The 24,227-nt window shown below is 43.0% G+C and overlaps 1 protein-coding gene across 1 annotated transcript in view; it reads right to left on the minus strand.

Annotated features, from left to right (window-relative positions):
- SELENOT (selenoprotein T) overlaps positions 1–24,227 on the minus strand; it is a 398,371-nt gene that overhangs the window by 98,868 nt on the left and 275,276 nt on the right. The gene's annotated exons all lie outside the window — the stretch shown is intronic.

The raw sequence follows: 24,227 nt of genomic DNA on the forward strand, positions 1-24,227 counted from the left end.
GGCATTTTGTAAACACTCTGGGCACAGTAGATAAGCCAAAGGGCAATGCAGAGAATTGGTAATGGGTTGAACCTGCAAGAAATCTGAGGTATCTTCTGCAATCTTGTCTGATAGGGACATGCAGGTATGCCTCCTTGAGGTCCAATGTTACCAGCCAAGACTCCTTGCCCAGCATGGGAAGAAGCTGCTGTAATGTGAGCATCTTGAATTTTGGCACCTGTAGATATGTGTTTAGGATGGATAGGTCTAAGATAGGTCTCCAATCTTTGTCTTTCCTTGGTAACAGGAATAGTCTGGAATAAAACCCTTGACCTTGTTCTTTTGCAGGTACCTCTTGAATTGCTTTCATGTCCATGAGAGCTGAAACTTGTTTTTGTGCCTCTGCCCTTTGATTCTGTGGCAGGTTTGGCATGCCTCTCATTTTTGGAAGGGTGTGAAAGTGGAACCTGTAGCCTCTGTCTATAATATCCAGAATCCATTTGTCTTTTGTAACAATATGCCAATTTTTTGAGAATAATGTCAGTTTTCCGCCCAAAGGTGCTGCCATTAAAGCTTTGCTTGGCAGGTGTAGGGGGAAGTCATTGTGTCTGTTTTCTAAAAGACTGTGATCTATCTTCTCCACCTCTTGGGATTGGTGCTTGCCACTGTCTGGCTGTGAAAGAACCTTGAGGTTGCCCTCTACCCCTTGGGGCCTGTATCTGCCCCTTTGAGGTCTGTCCGTGGCTGGAAAGGACCAATTTTTTGAAGGCCAGTTTCTGCTGAAACATGGAGGCTGTACCTGCAGGAAATCTTTCACTGTTTGCATTGATTTCGCTTTTTCCTCCATTTTCTTTAGCACCTCCTCAGCTTTAACACCAAACAATACATCTTTTTGAAGAGGTGCATCTAATAATTTAGCTTTGACATGATCTGGTAAGGTTTGCTCTTTCAGCCAAGCGTGCCTATGTATAACAGACCCCGTAACAGCAGCTCTACATGAGGCCTCTAAAGCATCAAAACCACACTGCAAGGTATGTTTACCTACTTGCTCTGCACCATGCAACAAATCCTGTAACTCTTTTAAATCTGGTTGTTCTGGTTGTGTCATCTTGCTTTTCAGCTGAGATATCAAAAACTGTTGATACTTTAACATATGGAACTGACAGTTTAATGCCCTCATGGTTAAAGTGGCCGCGGTGTACACCTTTTTCCCCCACCTTTCTAAAGCTCTGGAATCTCTCTCTGAAGGTAATGGGTTTTTTGCAGTAGAGGCCTTAATTCCCTTGGGACCCTGTGAAATTGTTTCTGGGTCAGCAGTATGGCTTTTATATAGGAACTGGTGAGAATCAGGAACCCGGTAATACCTGTCTGGTTTAACAGGAGCTGGAGGCAAAGAATCTGGATTAAGGCTGGCTTCTGTGTACACATCATCCAATATATCTAAAACAGGAGGGATAGCCAGAGGCCTATGCTGGGGGAGCAGAAGAAATTCCCTGAGCCTTTTCTTGGAATCTGAGTAATCTTGACCTTCCCAGTGAAAGTGTTCCCTCAATGTATGCAGGGTTTCCCCAAAAGAGAAGTCCTCAGGGGAGACCCAGGAATAGACTCCTCTGCATCAGAGTCTTCGAACGGAGAATAGGCATAATCCTGGTCCTCAGATAGTTCTGAGGTAATAGAAGCTTGATCTGAGGAAGGGTAGTCTTCCTTTAATCTGGGCCTTTTGTTAGAGGGGTTGAGAACCCTGATAAGAGTAATCAAATCCTCAGCCATTATAAGCATCTGTTTTTAGGCATGGTGCCTTGAGAGGGGGTCTGAGGAACCTGTTTTTTGGTTTTCATGGCTGCTTCAGATTTAGTGAAGGCTTTAATAGAGAAGGAGGAAGGCCTGAAGACCCCTTGAGAAATGGCAGGCCTGTCTAAATTCTGAGTTTCCCGCCAGGAGTGGCGTCGGGATCTGTAGTAGGAATGGGGCCGAGGAGCCTGCAACCTCGGGTACTGAAGACACCGGTAATGCATTGTCATCGGTACTCAGGGCTGCGAGGGCACCTCGCTGAGTACCGGAGAACCGGTAGTCGGCCTTAGCGTGGTTTCAGTAGGTGGTGCGGACCTCGTATGTCGGTCCTTATCTTTGCATTTTTTGCTCAAAACTGGAGTCGGAGTATCCGACGACATAATATAATTAAATTTTTTGCCAAAAAAGTGAAGGGCGAACTCTGCTCGACGCTTAATAGTGCGCTTATTGAATCTAGCACAAAAACGGCAGGCCGAGACGTCGTGGTCTGGGCTTAAGCAAGGTATACAGTAAGAGTGGAAATCCTTATGCGGTATTTGCTTCCCACATGAAATGCAATTATTAACTTTGTCTGACATCGGTCTGAGGGTACTTAGCTTTCAAGAAGACTTCGGCTGAAATACTTTCATAAAACTCAGGAGCTGGCCGACCGGCACTTGCGAACTGCTTCTGCTTCGGGCACCGCGCGGCAAGAAAGACTTAAGAAAATGGCGTCGGCTGCCTCTTTTATACCCCTGCCGCGCGACGTCAGGGAAGAAGCGATGACAACCGACGCCGGACCTGGAATTTGGCCGACCGAGGACCCTCCTGACAGCAGGATAACCCATCTGTTATGACTGCAGCTGTATGCAGGATGAACATCAAAGTATTTAATTTAGAAAAAGAGAAAAAAGGTATTTAACTCAGTTGCACAACTCAGCTAAATCACTCCAGATTGGAATCTGTTGTCTGTTTGCGAAGGCAGCAAATGAGATCTGAAGCAATAAGGATGGAGTAGGGCATTGTGGGTAGACAGAAGAGCTGGAGAGTTGGATGCGAAGTCTGAAGCATGCGGCTGAGTCGGATCCAAGGATTGGATCAATAATCTATAAGTGAGGAAGAATGAAAAGGACAACATCAGATAAAATACACGTACATAATGTAAAAGTGTTTATGTTAAGGACTGACGCCACAACATTTGAAAGTTGATAAACTTGTTGGTAAAGAGAGTAACAGTGCTTCCCGCATCTGTCAAGTGCCCTGCAATCTTGCTTATTGGGGATATGATCAGAAGAAGCCAAAGGCTTAGATCCACTATCCCTTCCCATATAGGTCACAACACAGTCAGCACTTCAATTCCTAAAAAGAAATTTATGGGAATCTGGTACCATATACAGCCTGACAAGCTAGGATATGAATTTGGGGACATAAAGTTGAATTAAAAACATCCTCCAAGGTCCAGAGTACTGGAGAAATGGCTAAGGGTTTCGGAAATCCAAACTGAAAAGGTCATAATAGTTTCTGTGCCTCTGAAGCTTCTTTGCCTTCCCATCTGAAGAATTCTTTCATTTTACTAATGGTGTCACAAAAAAACTTCTTCATCTGAGAACAGATTCTCCTCCGATTCAGGTTTATATAGGGGAGAGTTGAGTAACATTAACAAGATCTTCCTCCTCAATGAAAAAGTACAACTTTTCAGAGGAAGAGGAAGAGCTCTTCCTCTTAGCATGAGAAGACATACCCTTTTTATACCAGCACTCTCTTGCCTTTCAGTGGTGAAACCATGTGCAAGGAAGATGCTCAAAAACTTTAGTACACTGGCAGGACATTCAATATCGCAGGCAGACAACATCCAAAATAAATGGAACATAACTTCCTCAGGTTTCTAGAGTTTCTGAATTTTGATTTTCTCTTTTTTTGTGTGTGTTGCTAACTATTCTTATGAACCGTAAACATAAGAATGCTTAAATCCTACCTAGTAGCAACTCATCTGTGAAAGCATCCCCTAGAACAGTACTGCAGTTTGAGATTGTGTGTCAGGGAAGGGGGTGGAATCTCGTACTCTGCAAGATGAAAAAATGTTAAAGCCATGATGTCATTAGTAATGGAATAGCAGAGAAGGCCACATCAATCCACTATAATTTAACTCACTCCAGAAGTACTTTTGGAATAGTGAATGCATCTGAGTTTCAGGAAAGACTGTGGTCCTTCATCAGCCATGGGTGAGTGATTACATGTGCAAATGTATGTGCTTCTCGTAAGGTCCACCATTGGAGGATGGCTTCAGACAAGAAAATAGGAGACTGACAGTCTTTTCAGTGCAAGTACTTCAGCAACTGAGAACAGTTTTCTTTATTTAGTATGTAAAGTTAAAGCAGATTAGACATCTGCAGTTATATGAAGCCAGTGAAAATGAAAGGTGTGTGGGGGGCCTGCTGCCATATCCCACTATCAGTCTTTTAGTGGAGTGCAGACAGAATCAATCATCTCACGGTTCAGTAGCATTTTACTTATTTAAAAAGTACTCAGTTGGATCAAAAACTAGTGTACTAAAATGAGGAAACAACCACTAGTGTCCCAAAGATGGACTTGATAAGGAGGAGTTGGCCACATATGTAGTGTGAAAGCAAACAGCAGACCCGTACTTACTATATCAGTGTGTGTGTGTGTCTGTGTGTGTGTGTGTGTGTGTGTGTGTGTGTGTGTGTGTCTTTGCTGGGTGTGTGACTAGGATATTCCCTCCTTCAACATAAAGTTTAGCTACCACAATGTGGATCTACAAGCCTCCTTATCAGTGCATATCATGACAACACTTGCCAGAATAGGGGAGAACACCTATCCTCTTTGCCTGATACGAAAATAAAACAAATCTAATTTACAAGAGTGCACTCATACCTACTTGCCCAACTTGCACTGAACTCTTAATGCAACCAGCAGAAGGAAGGCTCAACCACAGGGGGTCAAGTGGGAGGGTAATTAGCACCAACTAAGAGCAGCTCCACCAAAGAGTAATCAATATGGTAAATAAATGTCTGTTACATCTGATAAGTTGGAGTTCTGCTTGGTGCATGTATTGTTTAGAAGAATCCTAAGCAACACAAACTTCCAGCTCAACAAGGGCCAAATGGTTTAAGTCTAGAAAATACCATCACGCAAAAAATGAAGAGACAGGGGACGCAAGACTCCTGGAATTATGGTCAAACAATAACATGTGGCAAATGTGTAGATCAAGAGAATAAAACAAATAATTGTAATGGAAATATTTTAGTAACAAGCATTTTACTGTCCAGTGCTCTTAACATAGTGATCCAGGCAGTAAGCCATTTGATGGCAAAAAAAAAATCCACCTGGAAAGGGTTTGCTTAGTGATGGGTCCCATCCTTCCTTCACTGGATTTCTACCCACATAAAGAAAACTGGGTGATGAACAGACCAGCTAAGGAAAGCACCATTTAGGGATCACCACAGCTGATCACCGGTCCGCTTATGATTGGCAGTGGATTTTTACAGTGTCGAGTTGCCAGCCCGGCACCCAACCTTCAAAGAAGGCACACCCACGGTGAGGACATACAGACTCTGCAGAGAAGGCGCTCCAGTGGAGAATCGAACCAGAGAGCCTCTTGCTGTGAGGTGACAATGCTAACCGCTGCACCACTGCGGCCAATTACACAATGCAAGGCAAGACTATGCAAGGCAAAATGATGAGTACAAAATGCATGTTCCAAAAGACATTTTAGTACTGCTGTTTAGCCTTCAGGCTCAGGCAAAGTACAGTTGTGTACACTTACCATAAATGTAGATGTTCGAGTGTATTCACTGTTGCAGTCATTACATTTGGGTAATCCTGCTAGCAGGTTGCGCTCAGCCGGCCTGAATTCCAAAGTCTTGGGTCCTGCGTCGGCTGCTGTCGCCCCTTCCCTGACGTCAGGTCATCAGGGGTATAAAAGAAGCGGCCGACACCACTTTCTTCAGTTTTTCTTTCCCCAGATGCCAGGTACCCCCCAAAAGGGTAGACAAACTATACGCAGAAATACACCAATATAAATTTTACCTTCATCTAAAAGCAAATACACCATATAGGTAGTATAAATCAGAGAAGGAAAGATAAGATCCAAAAGAAAAAAGGGGGAAGGCGGGTGGGTAACCTGGGCTGCAACAGTGAATACACTCGAACATCTACATTTATGGTAAGTGTGCACAACTGTACTATGTTCTTCGTGTTTCACTGTTGCAGTCATTACATTTGGGTAGAGTCCCAAAGCTATGGTTGGGTGGCTGGAACTAGACAGCAGTAGGAGCAGCTACGAGGCCCTGCAGGGCTGCAGTGGCAAAGCCTGCCCTGGATTTAGAGTAGAGTGGCAGATGGTTGGGAGGGTGGCTTAATGGCTAAGGTGTTTGCCTTACAAACACAAGGTGCAGGGTTTGAGTCTCACAAGGGATAAATGGCTAGGCTTAAAATGGCTCGCAGGGGCAGTTAGCCTAGTACTACACTATGAACCTATGAACCTATGATAATGCTTTGTGAAGGTGTGCACTGAACTCCAAGTAGCTGCCTCTAAAATGAGAAAGAGGAACATGGCTGGGAAGAGACGGACAGTCATACAGCACCTGGTTTATCAGGAAAGGAAGACTTCTGAGTCCCTGAAATTTAAGTAGCCTTAGCAGAAGGAGTATGCTTTACACTCTTTTTGCCCTTAATAGAAGGTCAATATTGCCTGCAAACAAAGGCTAGCTTACTGGGGTGGGGGTAGTTTCTCTGAAATTTAGGCACAGGAGAGAAAGTGTCACAACCATACGCTCCGCAAGGATGGCATGCAGGGTCAAGCCAACAATGTAAACCACCAACGACCAGCAAAAAACGATAGTGAACACGCAGTAATGAAGAAATAATGATTATTTATTTATAATTCCTTCAAATCCAGACGTTTGCTATTCAGCCTTTATCAATGAATACAATAAAGTTTTTGAATGAAATGAAGCAGCCTGCATTTATACTAGTCTCTGATTACCTGGAAGCAATATTAGCACCACTCAGTGGCTGGAGTAACAAAGTGCATGTTCCATTCTTGATTAAAGCATATGACCAGTGACATAAAAATGCCAGAGGTGTAGATATTAAGTCATATTTTTAAAGATAAAAATCAAAGCTCTGGAAGTAAGCCATTATATGATATACATATTACAAGGTAATAGACCAATACCATAGTCACTATTTGTGAATGCATATCATAGTGCAAAAAAGCAGAAAATATATACCACTAGTATATATATATTATATGATCAGTACTTGGTTCATTATTATTCAGTTCTTTTGAACTTGTGGTCATCACCCTTCAAAATATATATATATACTAGTGGTATATATTTTCTGCCTTTTTACACTATGATATGCATTCACAAATAGTGACTATGGTATTGGTCCATTACCTTGTAATATGTATGTCATATAATGGCTTACTTCCAGAGCTTTGATTTTTATCTTTAAAAATATGACTTAATATCTACACCTCTGGCATTTTTATGTCACTGGTCATATGCTTTAATCAAGAATGGAACATGCACTTTGTTACTCCAGCCACTGGGTGGTGCTGTAATATTGCTTCCAGGTAATCAGAGACTAGTATAAATGCAGGCTGCTTCATTTCATTCAAAAAAACTTTATTGTATTCATTGATAAAGGCTGAATAAAAACCGTCTGGATTTGAAGGAATTATAAATAAATAATCATTATTTCTTCATTACTGCGTGTTCACTATCGTTTTTTGCTGGTCGTTGGTGGTTTACAGGAGAGAAAAACATGTCTGAGTTCCTGTAAAACCTTCCCCTTATCCTGAAGTGACAAACCAGCAGCGGCTTCCCCAAACAAATGTTTATTATCAAGAGAAGCATCCATTTATTTAGCCTTGATACCATCAGGTACAGCTTAAAGCCCAAGTCAAGAATATCACATCACTGAACCAAAAGCAGCCGCCCTAGAAGAGGCATCTGCTGCATCATAACTACACTTGATGGAATAATGTACCACTTGTGAGGAAGTCCCTAAAAAGGAAAGAGCAGAAGTTTTACCCTCAAAGTCTGGGAGATCAGAAATAAGCTGACAAGCCTGAGAAAAAAAAGAGCCAACACATACCTGAACATACCTGAACATATGGTTCTGATAATTAATAGCCCTAAAAGCCAGGATAGCTGAGGTGTAAACCTTCTTACCAAGCCTTTCCATGGTTCTGCTGTCTTTATCAGAAGGTAGTAACTTGGGCAAAGGTAGCAACTGAGAGGGCTTGCCAGAGGTTACAGATACTACTGAAGGGTCAGCAGCATGACATTTGTACAAGAAGTTACACTCCTCAGGTACCCTGTAAAACCTACCAGGCATCTTGGGAGCAGGGGTAGAGAATCAGGAGCTTTAGAGGCATTGGTAAATGCATTCAGCATAGCAAACAAACCAGGAGGAATAGCAGAAGGTTTTGGAGATTCCATCTGCAGCAACGCACAGTACCTCTTATGGATTTCACAGACCTGGGCACAATCTCATTTTAAAAATTCTATTATCCTGGAGATGGTGTCCCCAAAGGAAATTTCTTCAAAGGGAGTATCAGGACTATTATTAGAGTCCTCTTCCTCTGATCCATAGTCCAAAAGAGAAGAAATTTGGGAGGAGTAAGCAAGGGATTCCTCATCAGAATTAGACTCCTCCTTAGAAGAATCCTGTTCCCTGCACCTTTTAAGGGAAGTAGAGGACTTAGGAGGAACTGGAGGAATGTCTGCCCTATAAAACTTAGAAGGCTTCGACCCAAGACTGCATTCAATAACAGTAGTAAGAATTTCTTCCCTAACTAAAAACTGCGGAACACCCCTAGGCCCCTCAGAAATAAATCAACTGTGGTTCCCCGTAAACATTTGAAACAGACACCTGCAGAGTCTCATCAGATGTGCTGCAAACCAGATCCTTACCAGCCTACAACCTGGTCGCGGCAGAGGAATCAGAAAACAAAGCCAGCCAAGCCACCGGGTTCTCACAGACTTCGGGAGAAACGCCTGGTGGAGGCTGGACAGCAGAAGATTCCAGTCTTAGTTTTTTTTTTTTTAACCTTCTTCCCCAACAGCTGACCCACGGGGCAGGTAGTTTCTTCCATGGTATCCTTAGCGAGAAACTTAAGTCGCTGATTCTCAAGATACAAATCAAAGGAAGAAAGCCTACCATGCAAGGTCTTCAGTATGAAAGCCTTACAAATAGAACAGGTTTATATGGTCGTGAGAGGCTCCTAGGCAAAACAAACATTTACTGTCACAGTCTTTATGGGGAATCTGTTTCCCACACTTGCATTTACCCTTCCTGGATGATATTAACTCCCAGAAGCAACAAAACGTCAAGAAAAAACAAAACCCCAACGGGGTATGCATCTGCAACGTCTCGGCACCAGCAAACAAGATGTAAGCATTCAAATTGAACAAAAGATGCGTTCGAACTGGTGGTAAAGACATAGGCATTCAGACTGACGACTGAGAGACACATTCTGACTGGTGCAAAGAAGTCCTAAGGTTGGTATGTCCAGGTGTATGTTCATTCGAAAAGATGGGCTTTCTCAGGCTTGAGCGCAACACCACAAACAAGGTAAGAAATTCCTCTGTTAATTTTTACAGAGACTTGGCTAAAGAACAAGATTAATGACAGTGCTGTAAGCCTTGATGGTTTCACTTTGTTCAGAGCTGACAGGAATCTAGCTCTGTGTGGAAAAGCTAAGGGAGGGAAAGTGCATTTTTGTGAATGATAGCTGGTGCAAAAACTAACATTGTGAATGAACATTGTAGAATTTCTGATACTGAAATTCAGACCTTTTTATGTGCACAAAGAACTAAATGGTATCTATAATGCAGCTGTATATATACCACCAAGTGCTATCATCACTGAAGCACTGAATACACTGCATAATACTATATGTGGGCTGCAATGCAAAAATTCTGACTGTGCATTTATGATGGCTGGTGATTTCAACAAAGCAGATCTCAGGAGGTGCTACCCAATTACTACCAAATTGTGGATTTCCCCACAAGGGAAGCAAATACTCTGGACAAAGCTTACACTAACATAAAAGGGGCATACAGAGCTGTACAACAACCAAACTGGGTGGCTCTGATCACATATCCATAAAACTAATAGCTTACAAACCTCTCTTAATCACAGATAAGCCCACTGTGAAACAAATTAGGGTCTGGCATGAAGGAGACGTAGGTTCATAGTTTCATACTAGGCTATCTGCCCTAGGGCATTTATAAGCCTAGCCAGAGTGTGTTTGGCTTTCGCCACCCATTTTAAATTAATTTTGCTATGCCCTTTTTCGAGGTTAGTATACTGTGCCTCTGTCTAACAGTGACACAGAAGTGATACCCGGGGTAAACCTACTATCTCCCATCCACTCATCAAGATTCCTCTTGAAGAGAGTCATTGAGGGACTCTGCCTAACCTGGACTGGGATTTTATTCCAGAGTGAAGGGAGCCTGTGGGTTATGAATCTGTCCCTCCAGCATGTCTTATTTATTTCAGTGCTGAGGTTCAAGTCTCTCGAGCTCGATGGGATTTGGATTGTCTGAGGTGCAGCATGTCCATTAGTTCTGGGTTGGACATGGCTTTATACGTCAGGCACAGATCGCCTCTGAGCAGGCGGTATGCCACTGAGTAGAGCTTGAGTTTCTTTAACCGGGCAGCATATGGCATCTGTTTGAGCCCTTTGATCCTCTTGGTGAGGTACTTTTGGGGTCTTTCCATTTGCTGCAGGTGTCTGGTAAGGTACATCCCAAAAGGGGCATTGTACTCAATTATGGGCCTGATGAGGGATGAGTAAAGAAGGCACGATGACCTCCCCTGATCTAGATGTGAATCCCTTCATGATTAGGTGGGCTATATAAAATGTTTTTCTAACCACTTTGGCCACGTGGTTGTCAAATGAGCGATTGCTATCAACTTGGGTCCCCAGGTCCCTAATTACTTCTTCCGTACTTAATGGATTACCACCTATGTGGTATTTTGTGGACACTTTGTTTTTTCCAAAGGGGATGACTATACACTTTTTGGAGTTTAGCTTGAGGCCATGGCTCTGGCACCAGTTGTCTGTTTCTATGAGGCCCTTTTGGAGGATGCTTGTGTCGGCTGGAGAGTCTATTATGGCGCCCAGTTTGCAGTCATCTGCGAACTTGGTCAGCCACAGTCCTTCCGTGTTGGCCTGTACCTCCGAGAAATATATACCGAACAAGAGCGGTCCCAGGACTGAGCCTTGTGGGACGCCACTTGTAACTGGTTTGGAGTCTGACATGGCTCCAGAAATTCTAACCATGTGGGTTCTGTCCTTGAGCCAGTTTGCAACCCATCTAGTGACATAGGGGTTTATATTTAAGCTGGTGAGCTTATCTATAATGCCCGAGTGGGGTATTGTATCGAAGGCTTTTGCGAGGTCCAGGTAGGCTGTGTGGACCACCTTCCCCTCGTCAATGGCCTTGGTGACTGTTTCAAAGAAATTGACCAAGTTAAGAGGCAGGATCTGCCCTTAAAGCCGAACTGGGTAGGATCCAGTGTCTGTAGGTCCCCAATATCTTTATTTATGAGGTCCATGATGATCCTTTCCATAGCTTTGCAGACCAAGCTAGTCAGGCTTATGGGGCGATAGTTTCCAGGATCCGTTGAGGCACCACCTTTGTGGAGAGGGACCACTGTTGCTGTACGCCACTCTTTGGGTACATATCCTGTAGTAAGGCTGAGACTGAACAGTAGTTTTATGTTTGAGTTTAGCTCTTCTTGGAGTTCATGTAGGATGCAGCCGGGACACCGCCTGGTCCCATTGATGCTGTGTTTTTGCTTTGGAGAGGACGGCTCTTACCTGAGCATCTGAGATGTCAGGGGGGCAGCACTCTGCTGGGATAGATATTTGCCCTTTTGGTGGGGGGGGGGGGTTGCACTGAACCTGTCAGCTAGGATGTTGGCAATGTCTGTGGGTTCCGTGTATTTTTTGTCATTTTGGACTAATTCTGAGCATATCTGGGAATTCCCTCCCAGGTTCCTAACATAACTAAAGAAAGTCTTGTGATTATCCTTAGTGTCCTGTGGAAAGTCTCAGGGACTGCTTTAAAACCACAAACTCAAATGTCTTCAGAGAGGCAGCCATTGTGAACAATCTGGTGAACAGATGAATATACTGAGACAACTATGGCTTATATAATATTGAAATATGTGAAAGATGTAATGAACATCAAAAATATTAAAGTAAGAGCCAACCAAAAAGCATTGCTAAACAGCAAGGTGTACAGTGGATATAAAAAGTGTACACACCCCTGTTAAAATGCCAAGTTTATGTAATATAAAAAAATGAGACCACAATAAATCATTTCAAAACTTTTCCCACCTTTAATGTGACCTACAACCTGTATAATTCAATTGAAAAACAAATCTGTTAGGGGAAAAAATATAAAAAATAAAAAACATACAATACACTGGTTGCATAAAAGTGTGCACACTCAAACTAATACTTTGTTGAAGCACCTTTTGATTTAATTACAGCATTCAGTCTTCTTGGGTAGGAGTTTATTGGCATGGCACATCTTGACTTGGCAATATTTGCCCACTCTTCCTTGCAAAAGTGCTCCAAATCTGTCAGATTGCAAGGGCATCTCTTCTGCACAGCCCTCTTCAGGTCATCCCACAGATTTTCTATTGGATTTAGGTCTGGGCTCAGGCTGGGCCATTCCAAAACTTTAATTTTCTTCTGGTGAAGCCATTCTTTTGTTGATTTGGATGTATGCTTGGGGTCACTGTATTGTTGAAAGGTAAAATTCCTCTTCAGCTTCAGCTTTCTATCAGACGCCTGAAAGTTTTGGGCCAAAAGTGACTGGTATTTATAACTATTCATAATTCCCTCCACCTTGACTAAAGCCCAGTTCCAGCTGAAAAGCAACCCCAAAGCATGATACTGCCACCACAATGCTTCACAGGGTATACATTCATTTGACTGGTCGGTGGATGGCCAACCGGAAAAATGTGCAAAAGCAGTGCAGCAGGTTCGGACAACTGCGAACCATAAATATGCAAAACACACAATATCCCCCCCCCCTTTTTAGACCCATGGTAGCACTTGTTTAGGTGGTAGAGCGGTTGGAAATGTCGCATTCGGTGTTTTGCTCGACATTCCAACAGTTCGCCACTTTAAAAATAGAAATTCTGGTTTGGAAAATAAAATGTTCGGAGATTGTCTAATCGAGTAAATGAATGTATACCCTTCACAGTGGGGATGGTGTTCTTTTGGTGATGCGAAGGGTTGTTTTTCTGCCAAACGTACCTTTTGGAATTGTGGCCAAAAACTTCAACCTTGGTATCATCAGACCATAACACATTTTCCCACATGCTTTTAGGAGACTTGATATATTGTTTTACAAATTTTAGCTGGGGCTGGATGTTTTTCTGTGCAAGAAAAAGCTTCCATCTTGCAATTCTACCCCATAGTCCAGACATATGGAGAATACAGGAGATTGCTGTTACATGTAGTACACAACCAGTACTTGCCAGCTCCTTCAGTGGTTGCTGTAGGTCTCTTGGCAGCCTCCCTGACCAGTTTTCGTCTCATCTTTTCATCAATTTTGAAGGGACATCTAGTTCTTTGCAATGTCACTGTTGTCCCACATTTTCTCCACTTTTTGATGACTGTCTTCACTGTGTTCCATGGTATATCCAATGCTGTGGACATTTTTTGTACCCTTCTCCTGACTGATACCTTTCAACAATGAGATCCCTTAGATGCTTTGTAAGCTCTCTGCGAACCATGGCTTTTGCTGTAGCAGGCAACTGAGTAAATGTCAGGAAACTCCTACTAGGACAGCTGAACTTTATTTGGGGTTAATCAGAGTCTCTTTAATTGATGGCAGGTATGTACCCAAGAAGACTGAATGCTGTAATTAAATCAAAAGGTGCTTAAACAAAGTGTTAGTTTAAGGGTGCGCACACTTATGCAACCAGTGTATTGTACGTTTTATTTTTTTATATTTTTTCCCCTAACAGGTTTGTTTTTCAATTGAATTGTAGAGGTTATAGGTCACATTAAAGGTGGGAAAAATTTTGAAATGATTTATTGTGGTCTCATTTTTTACATCACAAAAACCTGGCATTTTAACAGGGGTGTGTACACTTTTTATATCCACTGTACGAGTTGCTGAGGGCAAGAAAGACTGCTTTCAGGGCAAAGGATAAGAAGGGTCTAAGTGTGGCAAGGGCTAATCTAAAAAAGGGTATCAAGGAGGCCAACAGGGAGTATGGAAAGAGGATACAAGGATGCTTTAAGGATGCAAAAGACTCAAGAAGCCTGTGGCATGGTATTCAACAGCTAACTAACTACAAGATCAAGTCAGCACAGTGTGATGGTGGCACTCAATTTCTGGACAATCTAAACACAGTTTATGGCATGTTTGAAGAGAAAAACAACCTGGAGGCTGTAAAGCTTCTCAATGACCAAAAGGAGGCAGTGCTTAACTTCAGTACTGTGGATGTAAGGAACCAAATGAGGAAAGTGAACCCCAGGAAGGCTGCTGGCCCTGATAATCTGGGGAAAGTAATGAAAGGTTGTGCAGACCAACTGAGCATAGTCCTGATGGACATCTTCTAAACCTCGCTTGTCCAGGAAAAAGTACCAGCATGCTTCAAAGTTACCAATATAATCCCTCTGCCAAAAAAGGCAATCCCACCTGCCTAAATGATTACAGGACAGTGGCCCTTACATCAAATGTAATTCAATGTTTCGAAAGACTGGTTAAAAGGCATTTGACTACAGTATTACCCCAATCCTTTGGCCCACTGCAGTTTACCTACTGGGCGAACAGATCAACTGCTGATGCCATTTTAGTGGCACTTCACCTCACATCGGAGCATACTGAAGAGAAGGACTATGCCAGGCTGTTCATAGATTTCAGCTTGACATTCAATACGGTGATTCCAATGCAACTTATAAAAAAGCTAATCAACCTTGGCATAAATAAAGGGCTGTGCAACTGGATCCTCAATTAACTGACTGGAATACCATAAAAGACCTGTGCTGGTAACAACACTTCACAGAGTATTACAATCAACACCGGAGTACCTCAGGGCTGTGTGCAGAGTCCTCTACTGTTCACAATCCTTACCCATGACTGCTCTGCAAAAGCTAGCAACAATCACATCATCAAATTTGCAGATGACACCACAGTGGCAGGACTTTTAAGTGGTGATGAGAGTGGGTATAGGAATGAGGTCAACTCCCTGACTGAATGGTGCAACAACAATTTGGGCCTGAATGTCAATAAAACAAAATAAATTATTGACTTCAGAAATAGCTCTGCCATACACCTATCCCAAATACGTGGAAAGAGTCCAAACTACAAAGTTCCTGGGGGTACATACATCAGAGGATCTTTCTCGGAGCACAAACACAGGCCAGCTAATTAAAAAAGACCACCAGCGACCACACTTCCTAAGAAGGCTGAGGAAAGCAAAGCTCTCTATGAATGCTCTAATTACCTACTACAGAGGAGCCATCAAGAGCATTACCACCAGCAACTGCACTGTATGGTTTGGTAACAGAACAATGGCCGAAACGAAGAAGCTGCAAAGAATAATAACAGCAGAAAAAATTGGGGGAAATAATCTTCCTACCTAAAAGGAGCTCTTTGAACTGAGATGTAAAAAGAGGTCCCGCAAAATACTGAGTGACACTTCTCATCCAGCATATGGTTGGTTCACTAAACTTGTTTCTTGTAGAAGGTTACAGAGTATCCACTGCAGGACCTCCAGATTCATGAACAGTTTTTATCCAACTGCAATAAGACTCATGTGCAATATCACCCAATCTCACCTCTGTGTACAGTGTACTTTTCTTTTCATGTGTTATCTAGTAGTCAGTGCTGTCCAATGTAATAAATATACTTAGTTTTGTACTATATTTACTCTTAATAGCTATCATGTCTGTCTTTTTGGGCTTTTCTTCTGTAAAAGAGCTAACACTTGAAATTTCATTTAGGTAGCACTTGTGTTTCCTAAACGACAATAAAGTTTCTTTAAAACAAACATCAAAGTGCTTTGACCTCTCCATTCTATAACACATAGGAATTGGCTCTAGGATGTTTAGAATGGATTAAAGCTCCATTCAAATGGCAGCCTAAAGACCAAGTTTCATCTAGATGCTTCCAAAGTAGAAAAATAGTATCCTTGAGCAAAGCTGCAGAGAGGGATGACTCAAAGCTCATCCTTCTCAGGTTCTCAGTAAGATGTTTCTGGAAGGAAGATAAGGCAGGTCATAGGCCAGTCCAAAAAGAAATTCATAAATCTGAGGGTCTCTCCACAGGAGAAGTTATCTAGGGGCTCTATGTGGAGAAAAAGTTTCCATCTAACAATTCATCTCACAGATGTGACCCTCTGATTTCTGTGACACACCCTTCTCAGGGTGCAGAGGGCAAGTGAGAACTTCTTACTCTTGCTGGATGGGTGGGGCTCATGCTTATTCAATGCAACCAGGATTAAGCAAATGGGTAACAAAGCTGAATGTCAAGGACTGGACACACTTGCAAAGGCCAGGCCCTGAAACTTACTCAAATTCCTCAAAGGGGAGTTCCTATACCCACAAGATCATGTCAACTAACTTTCTGATACTGAAGACCTGTTGGACCCTCCTTGGTCTATGCCATTGAGCTTATTGGGTCTAGTGTGTGCATGTTGGGGGTGGGAAGGGTCTGGGTAAATGAGCACTGGTTGTGGAACTTGAGGGGATACTCCTTTGCTGCAAGCCAGTAAAAATAGAGTTCAAGGTGCTCGACTAGAGGGAGGGTACTGTAAACACTGTAATGCACTCAATCACATTGGCTGCCACATCCGAGTGACGCCTCCAGGTGCATCTGCAGTTAACTTCAACTGCTCCTCTAGGCATCAAATATTACTTGTTCATACTTGCTTTAATAATTCCAAACCCATGCTACATACAAGGTATCAAAATATTTTATTTTGAAGCATACATGGTGGAAAACACAACTGTATTGATATTTGACCTTTGTCAATGAGTATTTGTTAGAATTGTAAGGTGATAACTTAAGTTTTAAAGGCTCAGGCCACACCCACTAGGAGTTAAAGGTATACACTCCAAAGAGTTGTACTGGAGGGAATGAGTTAACCACTACACATTACAGAATGTGGACACTCTCCTGACAAGGGAGCTGAAGAGACAAATAGCTAAACTAAAGGTAAATGAAAGTTTCAATCAGGTATCCTGAAAGGATGACTCCCAATATCACATGAGCAAACAGAATTAAGACTATGCATAATGGGAAGGAACAAGAATGCTCACACTAAATGGAATAAGGATGATGTACATTAGAAACACATACAGAACATTTGCATTTTGTCCATATACCTATACAAAACAGGTCCATGTAAGCCACAGTGCTCATGCACAGACTACCCTATACAGAAGCCCCCCCCCCCCAAAAGCAGTCAGTAATTCTCAAAAAAACAAGAAATGTGTAGGGGCTGGCCCTACCACCATAATTTACTGAATTACAGGACCAGAATTACGCATCAGTAGTTGTTACTGCAGTACAGGATTATTGCAGCTTGCATCTCCTCTGCTGAAGTGTTTATATTCAATAAAGAAAACATTTCCTGGCAGCAAAATGTCTGTCATTCCCTGTGATGCAGACTACCCTGCTACCGCTATCACACTTAGTTCCCACCCTCTACAGTTACTATCAGCGCTCCAGAACAATGAAAGTTCAGTCAACTATAACATCACATTATACTAGTACACACTATCCCACAATCACCGCAATGAAGGTTAAGACTTTCATAAACAGCTCCCTGCCACAAATGTGGAGCAGGAAGCAGACTTCATGCACTGCATTTCCACTGAAGTATGCAATTCAAAACATAATATATTTACAGACACTACTAACTATACATAGTGTGCACACTACATTTATATACATTCTAGGTTTACGATTCCATGGGCATGGGGTTAACTGGGTTTCTGAGTAAGACTGTGCACATTCTTTGTAACACACTGTGAATCAGAATATCAGCCACTAGAAAGTGGGGCAAGCAGCAGTCTCACATTGTACTCAATGTGGATCAAAAAATATTCAAAAGGGATATTTCCACAGTTTTCAGCATTAGATTGGGAAATGAAGCAATGCCACTGACTTTTTCCTCTCTTTTCTACTTATTTCACCACAAAGTAACCTAAGACAGTGCTGCTATACTACTGTGTACAATTTCTGCATAGTCACATTACACCTTAACCTTTCCCATGCAGAAATGCAAGAAGGCAAAAAACATGCTGGCAAGCCTAAAGGACAAGGATAACATATCCTCCCAATGCAGCTCTCATCCAAGACTTTATCCTATGCATATTCAAACTAAATGCAAGGTATACTTCGAATAGTAAAAAATTAAATAAGATATATCTATCTGCAGAAGCGAATTAAGGCAGGTCAGTTATTATATGACTACAACCTGCCTAAAAGCGATACCCAACAGCACACCACAATCACCGCATGCTGCACATATTAATTATGCCAATAGGTGAAAAGGTACTCACCCAAGTATGTCACGTCCAACAGCAGTGGATGGTGTTATATCCGCAGCAAAGCTGCATTACAGTGAGCGACTCTAGGATTCGGGGCAAATGTCAATGTGTGTGTGTACCACAGTCTATGCAAGATGATGACTCGCACAGGATTACACAGCAGTACGTAGCCAAATAGTAGTGCCAGAAAGACATACATGGGGCACACACTGGAGAAGATCATGCCACTTGTATGTGTGCATTAGTGGCAAAATCTATAAAGGTGAGAGTGGTTAGCATTCATGTGTAAGGTCTTTACTCACAGATACCGGATACTGGCTCCGATTATGACTTCTGTTTAGTGATTAAGCATGCAACAGTCTGCAGACTGATAGCCCGATATTTACCAATGAACTTATGTGTGCTTTCCCTAAACACGTGCAACTGCTCAGAACTGGCTGACACTTAGATGTAGCAGCCCTGCAATTCAGCATGATACATATTTCACCCATGCATGGCTCACCACAAAGGGCACCTGTTTTGTGCTTTCTGCAAATAATGCACGAGGAGGTTCACAGCATCTTTGAAAACTGTGCTGGTTAGGTACGCAGTTATCTGCTGGCTAGGTGGGTTTTGGTCACTGTGGTCTTGGCTAGTTAACTATCAGTAATCCATGCAAGATCCATTTCCATAATAAGAATGAATGATCAGGTCACATCACTACTTTTCATCGCTTGTTTGTAAGTAAGGCACTAGACTTTAACCCATTTCTCTGAATCATTTAAAACCCAAATGATGGATTACAGCCATGGTCATAGCACCACCAGCAGACATCTGCAATGAACCACAGTTCTATCAGATACACAAATCCTCCACCCAATAAAATACAGGTGTCGATATCAATTCTCCTCTATTCAATATTTATTTAAAGACTTATGTAAGTATGGCTGCAAAAAGTATTACCCCTCTTGTAAAGGAACCAGAATGTTAAACTGCACAATGCTTCTCCTTCTATTGGAATGGCATGTTATCAAAGATGTGCGCAAGTTGCCCAAGCACACCTACACTGCTCCATATTGTTACACAGCCTGCTGACAAAAGTTAACCCCTTCCTTCTCCATAGTTTCATAGTTTAGTATTAGGCTATCTGCCCTGGGGCATTTGTAAGCCTAGCCATAGTGATGTGGCTTTCGCCACCCCATGAAATGGTACAAAAATGTACAGAATAGATTTAGAATACTGTGCCTCTGTCTAGTAGTGACACAGTGAAGGTCCCCTTATATAATAGAATTAGTTTACTGTGCCCCTGTCTAGTAGTGACACAGAGGTGACCCCTGGGGTAAACTTACGATCTCCCATCCACTCATCAAGATTTCTCTTGAATAGAGTTAGTGAGGGGCTCTGCCTAACATGAACTGGAATTCTGTTCCAGAGCATGGGAAGCCTCTGGGTTATGAATCTATCCCTCCAGCATGTCCTATTCATACTTGTGCCGAGGTTTAAGTCTTTAGCTCTCGTGGTTCTGATGGATTTGGATTTTTTGAGGTGGAGCATGTCCATCAAATCCTGATTGGACATGGCCTTGTATGTCAGGCACAAATCACCTCCGAGCAGGCGGTATGCTACTGAATAGAGCTGGAGTTTCTTTAGTCTGGCAGAATAAGACATATGTTGGGAGACCCTTGATCCTCTTGGTGAGGTACTTCTGTGGTCTCTCCAGCTGTTGCAAATGCCGGGTGAGGTACATACCAAATGGGGCACTGTACTCAATCATGGGTCTGATGAGGGAGGAGTATAGGGGTATAATGACATCCTCGGATCTGGATGTGAATCCCTTCATGATAAGGTGTGCAAGGTAGAATGTCTTTCTAACTACTTTGGCAACGTGGGTATCAAATGAGAGGTCGCTGTCGACTTGGGTCCCTAGATCTCAGATTACTTTTTCCATACTCAGTGGGTTGCTGTCGATGTGATAATTTGTGGGTACTTTGTTTTTCCCAAAGGGGGTGACTATACATTTTTTGGCATTTAGTTTAAGGCCATGACTCCGGCACCAGTTGTCCATTTCTGTGAGGCCTTTTTGTAGGATGTAGGTGTCCGCTGGTGTATCGACTATGGCGCCTAGTTTGCAGTCATCTGCAAACTTTGTCAGCCACAACCCTCCCATGTTTGCTTTAACATCTGAGAAATAAATGCCGAACAAGAGGGGTCCCAGGACAGATCCCTGTGGGACACCACTTGTGTCTGGCTTTGAGTCTGATATTGCTCCAGCGATTTTAACTTTATGGGTTCTGTCCTTTAGCCAGTTTGCAACCCATCTAGTGACATAAGGGTTTACATTTAAGCTGTTGAGCTTATCTATGATGCCTGAGTGGGGTATTGTGTCGAAGGCCTTAGCCAAGTCCAGGTAGGCTGTATGGACTGCCTTACCCTCATCAATGGCTCTAGTGACTGTTTCGAAAAAGTCAACCAGGTTCAAAAGGCAGGATCTGCCCTTCACAAAGCCAAACTGGGTGGGATCAAGTGTCTGTAGGTCCCAAATGTCTCTGTTTATGAGTTCCATAATGATTCTTTCCATAGCTTTGCAGACCAGGCTGGTTAAGCTTATGGGGCGGTAGTTCCCAGGGTCTGTAGAGGTACCCCCTTTGTGGAGTGGGACCACTGTTGCTGCACGCCAGTGTTCAGGTACATATCCTGTAGTAAGGCTAAGGTTAAATAGCATTTTTATGCGGGTTTAGCTCCTCTTGGAGTTCACGTAGCACGCAACCCGGGATACCGTCAGGTCCCATTGATGCTGTGTTTTTAGCTTTGCTGAGGGCGGCTCTCACCTGGACATCTGAGAGGACAGGGAGATTACATTCAGCTGGGATAAGTATTTCTTCTTTTGGGGGTGAGGGAGGGGAGAAATTTGCACTGAACCTGTCAGCCAGAATGTTGGCAATATCTGTGGGTTCAGTGTATTTTTTGTTGTTGTGAATTAACTCTGAGCATATCTGAGGGTTTCCGCCCAGGTTTCTAACATAGCTGAAGAAGGCTTTGTGGTTATTTTTAGCGTCCTTAGCGATTTTTCTCTCAAAGTTGGCCTTGGATGTTTTTATGAGAGAATGTAGTTTTCTGCTAGTGTTGATCAGAGATGTCTTCCCTTTATGAGATTTTGCTCTGTCGTGCAGCAGCTTCCTTCTTTTGTTATACCATCTGTTAATGGCTGAGGTCCACCAGACAGGACACGCTTGCCTTTGGTGGGGAGGGTCTTGGATTTATTTGGGATTGCATGATCCATGCCTTCTTGGAGATGTCCATAGAAAGCATTTGTGAAGGTTTCAGCATTGTGGGATGTGGTATCCACTGGCCCAGTGGGCTTAAAGGATATCATCTCAGTCTTAAGAAGAGTGAAGTCTGCTTTTGAGAAGTTTTTCACTGTGGTCTTTTGTGCTGGGGGTGGAGGTGGGATATGTATATCCAGGGTGATTAGTTTGTGGTCAGATCTCACTAGTGAGGGGTATACCTCTGGTGTGGAGCATTTTGTCCCCATGTTTGTGATGATCAGGTCTAGTATATTATCTCCCCTAGTGGGAGAGGTGACTAGTTGTTCCAGTGCATTTGAATTTATGAATTCCAGGAACCTTTGGGCTAGGGTGTTAGGGCTAGAATAATGTACCCAATCTATGTTAGGGTAGTTGAAGTCTCCCAGTATGATGGTATTTTGTGATACATTCATATCCTCCAATGTCTTCAGGAAGGCTGAGTGGGGTTCCTGAGATTGGGAGGGTGGTCTGTAACATGCTACCAGTTGTATAGCAGTTTTGCCTATGGTTAAGTTGCACCTGTATGGTCTCCGATGCTTCATGTGTTGCTACTAACCTGGAGGTGTGGGTGTCCTTGATGAATATGGACACTCCCCCTCCCTTTGTGGTTCGGCCCGGGTTTTGGGGCCGAAAAGCATGATACGAGGTATAGCCTGGTAGCGCTGGGGTGCTCTCAGGAGCCTTGAACCAGGTTTCAGTTACTGCACAGACGTCAATGTTCTCCATACTGAGGAGTGCCTCGAGTGCCTGCATCTTGAGATTTAGACTTCTAGTGTTGAGCAGCATTACCCTTAGTTTTTTTCCATTTTTGTTTTCTAAGGAGGTGGGTTTGTCTTTTGAGCCTTGCCTAAAAAAGGCACTATGGGGGTGGCAAGAGCCTTAGCCAATATCCGGAAGCCCAGTGGTGACAGGTGCAAGCCATCCCTTGCAAAGCAGCGTGGCTTGTCCAACATGTCATCCCAAGCAGACAGACATTGGATCCCCTTAGAATGACACCAGTACTTGAGCCAATTATTAAAGCTGATCATCTTGTCTTTGTATTGTGGCATCATTCTTGGTGAGGGCAAGATGCTGCTCAGGGTCATACCAGCCTGGGCTACATAATCAGAGAGCTCCTCTAAGTCTCTTTTCATGTAGTCCAGGGAGGTACGTCTCAGGTCATTCACGCCAGCATGGACAATGACGGAGTCATATTTGTACTTGCTTTGGAGTGACCTGAGTGCATGTGTTATGTGGCAGATCCTAGCTCCCGATAGGCAGCGCACAGTCACCCTCTCCTTGTTCAGCCTGGTAAGCGGGACATCAGTGTGTCTGACTATAGAGTCACCTATTACTAGTGTATCAGGCATGGTGTTTGGCCTTAAGGGCTGTGATTGTTTGACACACTAATTTATTGAAGTACGTGTTGCATGAGTTTTGTTTTGAGGTGGTGGATTTTTGGATGTCTGCTTTGGGAGCCTCTGTTGTTTTGGTAAGCTTTTTTATTAGAGCCTCTGAGTATGTCTTTGTGTTTTTATGTGTTTGGTTTGCAGTTGTGGTAGGTCTATGTGGGACTGGGTTTGTTGTGTGTGTGGTTACCATCTCCTCCTGTCTGTTCATGCCAGCCCTGAGTTGAGAGAGTTCAGCCTCCAGCTTGGCTATATAGTTGCATCTCTCACATGTATTTGTGTTTGTTGGGAGGAGGAGAGGGTTGTCTGTGTACATGAGACAATTGTAGCATTGTCTTAAGATTCCCAGATTAACCAGCTGAACTGGAGAGGACGCCAGTAATCTACCACTCGACATGCTAGAACAGTATAAGGGAGTGCTGTGCCTTTAAGGGAAGTGGATATTCACAGGGGTGATAGGTGGATGTAGTGCTTACTTTAGTATGAGAGTGCTTACTTAGAAGAGAAGTTTTGAGAACAAGTGCTAGGCTTATAATATAGCGAGTAGTCTGATTATACTAAGAGTAGAGCTTCCTTAAGGGAAAATTTGAAGAGCAGAATTGGCGGAGCCAGAAGAAGTTTAACCTTGTTTAACTGGCGCTGCGCTATGCGCACAATCACGCAAAGCTGCGCAAACGCGGATTTTAAACAGGGAACTACAAAAGAGCTAGAAATGGTCCAAAACAACCAATTACTATAGCTCTTGTGCTGAGGTCTCTTCCTACAGGGACAGGTAGGCTGCTCAAGGCTCCCCACTCCCACTGGTGAGCAAAGAAACTTCCTTCTATCCAAGTAAGGTAATGGACAACACAGGAACTACACCACAGCCCAGAATACAGCAAAGCCTGTAAACTGGTCTAAACTAGTCGAGGAGAGGCGGGAAAACAAGGATTATTTTTTTGTTTTTAGATAGAAAACACACAGAAAATGCAGAAACAATAGGAAGGCAGACTTACAGATACTCAGACCTCATACTCCCCAAAGATGACTGACAAGCTCCATCCACCCTAGATCCAAGAAACAGTGCCCGCAGGTTGAAAATGGATGCCTTGGATGTAAAACCAGTAGGACAGCAATGAAATATGAAAGTTAATTTGTATACATTTCTCTTCAATAAACAGTAAAAAGCCTCTACAAAATCTCTCAACACATCATAAAACAACTTAAGCATGTCAGTAAAGCAGAACAAAG

Source organism: Protopterus annectens, chromosome 2.part2 (assembly GCF_019279795.1).
Source record: "Protopterus annectens isolate FY-2018-M chromosome 2.part2, PAN1.0, whole genome shotgun sequence".
NCBI classification, from domain to species: domain Eukaryota; kingdom Metazoa; phylum Chordata; order Ceratodontiformes; family Protopteridae; genus Protopterus; species Protopterus annectens.